Source organism: Triticum dicoccoides, chromosome 2A (assembly GCF_002162155.2).
Source record: "Triticum dicoccoides isolate Atlit2015 ecotype Zavitan chromosome 2A, WEW_v2.0, whole genome shotgun sequence".
Taxonomy (NCBI): Eukaryota; Viridiplantae; Streptophyta; class Magnoliopsida; order Poales; family Poaceae; genus Triticum; species Triticum dicoccoides.
Genome location: NC_041382.1, coordinates 596,450,797 through 596,454,862, shown reverse-complemented (window position 1 = coordinate 596,454,862; position 4,066 = coordinate 596,450,797).

Sequence of the window (4,066 nt, the reverse complement as noted above, 5' to 3'; positions counted from 1 at the left end):
TTCTTGGCAGATACTCAAGGTCTTCGACGAAGAACTCTGTTGGATAAGCAGCATCTTGGGGAAATGGCTTCATCATGCCGAGCATCTGACTCATATCAGGTTCCGGCCTCTTAAAGATGCTCTCAATAGCTTCACTATGCAGCTGATAGCCATGCTTGTAGAGATCTCCAGGAGTGGGCAAACCAGTGAGCTCAATGATGTCAAATGCATTGGCTTTGTGATGAACATTTCCGGTCATCCACTCCAGGACCCAAGTCTTCGAATCTCTGTTGTAGCCGCGGATGTGAAGTGTGGCATAGAATTGGAGCAGCAGCTCTTCATTCTAATGCTCTTGGTCAGTAACGAACGGCAGCAGTCCAACTTCCTTGAAGCAATCCAAAGCTTCTTACATACAAGGCATACCAACTATGGCTTCAATGTCAAGGCGCTTGTGTGGGAAGATGCGACCTTGGTTGTAAAGAATGCATGAGTAATAGCTTCGCTGAGGATATCTCCAGAACCGATCAGATGATATCCTTTCCCTTGAGTAGGGGTTCCTGGAGCTATCGAAGAATGTGTTGTCTGCCCTGAAGCCATTGATATTGAAGGAGCCAGGTGCCGATGCAGGACCTGGGAACCTTGGCAATCTTGGGATTGGCTTCTGTACCTGAGGCCTGTGCTCAACATGATAGTCGAACTGGGGACCAGCAGCAGACTCAGGAACAGAAGTGACTGGGTCAGTGGCTTCGCTGTCTTCTTCTTCTGTTGGGAAGGGCTCCACATTAGCTTCATTGGTGGTTGTGGCAGCCGCAAGATTTTCATCCTCCACTTGACGAGCTGGAGGGTCGGTCACAAGCACATTCTCCTTGAGAACTACTTCTTGGTGGGACAGGGGAGTGGCAACTTGTGGGACTTCATCTTCCGCGGCTGATGCAGCCAGATTGTCTTTAGCAAAGACTTGAGGCCTTGGACCTTTGCGAAGCCTGCGCAACGCGGGCGACGCCTGTGGAGTTGGAGTGGGTTGGGACTCATAATCTTCTTCCTCTTGTGGGCGATCTGCCCATGAAGCATCCTGTGCAATTGGCGTCAGTGGACGACCAATGTTGATGAGTTCGCTATTCTGAGGAAGGACTGCACCATCTTCTACATTGTCATGTTGACCAATGTCTTCAGCAGCGATGGGATCAGCTACTGGAAAGTCTTCAGCTTCATGAGCCTCCGCGGAAGCAGGCTCATGGATAGTTAGTTGGCGTTCAGCTTTAGGATAGACCATAGAAATGGGTTCAACTATCAAGGGCTCTGTGGGAGCAGCCCGATCTTTCTTGGTCTTCCTTTTCTTCTTGGAGGGGGCAGATGGAGAGGCTTCAGAATGTTTCCTCTTCCTGGCTTCAGCCTCAGCAGTCCTTGTCTTCTTGAGCTCTGAAGCGGTTGACCGGCTTTTTGGCTTCGAGCCAGTCAGTCTAGTTGGGAAGACAATCGGAACTTCTTCCTGCCGTGGTGCGTCAGGTTCAGCCATAGCAGGCTTCTTCTTCTTCTTTGCGGCCATCCTGGGGTCGATGCCAGGACGCCCAAGGGCCTTGCGCTTCTCAGCCTCATTGTAGGCTTGCACACATCTGTCAGCCAGAGTCTTCATGCGCTCACGCGAACCCTGAGCTTCTGCATGTTTCTTTACAAAGGCTTCCTTGAGCTCGTGCATCACACTCTTCAAGTTCTTCACTTCCTGCACGCTGAGCTTGGCCATATGCTTCTTGAACTGAGCCTTTTCATAGTCAATCTTTTGCTTTAGTTCAACAATGCGCTGGGCAATAGCGAGTTCTGAAGCAATGGCGCCTTGGAAGGCGACACTGAGGCCAATTGGTAGCTGCAGATCTTCAAAGCTGATGTTTGGCGTGTCAAACCACTCGTCAATGAAGTTGTGGATGATGGTCACATCAAAGAGAGGCAGATCATTGAAGATTTCTGCTTCTTCTATTCTCTTGATGAGTTGCTCAAGAGCGTCATCTGCTAGATCTTCATCACTTGACAGATCAATGTCGTCATTGCGCAGAATGGCAGCAGCAGTTAGCTCTTGTCCGGTGTGAGGCAGAGGCATCTTGACTTTCTGGGGCTTGGAGATGCGAGATAAGTCTTCGGACTGCACACTGTCTTCAGGAGGTGCAGTTGCCAGTGGCTTCGCCCTTGAGATTTTTGGTGAGCGGGTAGGCTTTGAAGCTTTAGGCTTCTTCATCTTCTTTGTCTTTGGTGCTGCAGGAGCTTCTTCTGATTCAGCGTCAGTTGCAGGCTCATTCACTGCAGTCCCTTAAACTAAGATGCGGGTGATGAGGCCTTCAAGGTTGTAGAAAGGACCTATGACATTGGGTTCTGCATCTCGTGTGCCATCTGCCCTTGGTGCCGAGGGACCAGGGTTGAAGTCTAACCCCAAAGTCTTCTTGTTCTGCTTCGCTGAGTTCTAGGCAAACTGGAAGTTGCGCTTGAACAGATTGTCATCACGACACCATAGTAGTGACGATGGGTGTGCATCAGCAGGCGGTGGCCCACGGACCATGCAGGGATAGAAGCCTTGTTCAATGGCTTCATCTCTGGACCTGGGCAGAAGATTCTTGTATAGGATGTCTCCCCACGGTCTCTTGATGGCGTTTTTCTCAGCATATTCCTGGGTTACAAATCGGTATTTGAACCATTGTTCTGCCCAATATCTTCGAATCCATTGGATTCGGGTCTTGCGCTGATTGTAATCCTCTTCAGGATCTGTCTTGTACAGTTCTGAGAGTTCATCTGGCAGATCTCTGGATGTTTCTCCATGACGCTTTCTGCCACCCTTCCTTGCTGCTTTCTCTGAAGCCATAAACTTTAACTTGAAAGGCTTCAACACGTTCAAAGGCTTCAAAGGTTTTCGCTTGCTGGACCAACAGGAACTAGCTTCAGGAGAATTAATGTGATGCTGTAAGAATTCTGCAAATGAATGCAGACTATGAGAACCAAAGGATTCTCCCATGGACATGTACCTGTGACAGCATTAAGGTGCGAGGGAAGGGGAAGAGGTCATATGCATTCTCAGAAGATTTTGAAGATAAATCAGTTTAGAAGACATTGACCTCATCGTGCGAAGACATTCACTCATAGATAAGGAGTTGGTTCCAGATTTGTACGAATCCACAGATCAGTACAAGTGAGGAATCTAACTACTTTGTGAAGCATAAGTGAATATACTAGGCATGTTATGAGATGCAGTATGAGAGAGATCTAACTTGTGTGAATAGAAACTGCTTGTGGTAGAAAGTGTCAAATCCATAGGATCAATGATGTTGTAAAAAGGAAGTTTTATTTACCACACTAAGAACTGCTAGACGAAGTGGAAGATGAGGCCGAGCAGTTCGATCTTCCGTGCCCTAACTTGGCGACGGAGGACACCTACGGCGACAACGGAGAGGACGATGTCCGCGGTCGGCGTGAAGACGGCGTCGGAGAGGTTGCGGCAGCGAAGCGCTTCGTCGCCGGCGTCGTCGAGGGCTAGCGGTGGCGCTAGGGTTCGTGCGAGAGTGGAAGAAGAGATAATGACCGCTGTGAAGTGTGTATTTATAGGTACATGGGCGACACTGCGCTATTACACAGGTGCCCCTGGCGATTCGCATCTGAGAAACACGTGGCCATTATGCGGAATTTTGGGGTTTGTTCCACGTCCCACGCACGCCTTGATTGTCGGGTGGTCGTTCCTACTTCTCCAGGTTTCATGTGGAGGAATGAGCATTGAAAACAGACTTAATGGTTGTCTCTGTATCTTCTGCTGACAAGGACGCAGAGAAGACATTCGACAGTTTCAATAGAATGCATATGATTTAGAGAGATAGAATTTGAGATAGAAAGCATAGAGAGGTTAGGGTCCGATCACATTCACTTAGTTCAAAAGATTCAACAATGAAGACATAGCTATAAGTGAATGCTGTAGAGGACAGAACACTAATATATATATATATATATATATATATATATATATATATATATATATATATATATATATATATATAATCAACATAGTGAAGATAATCATGAAGATATGTTGAGATCGAAGCCAAACCAAATGTGAAGA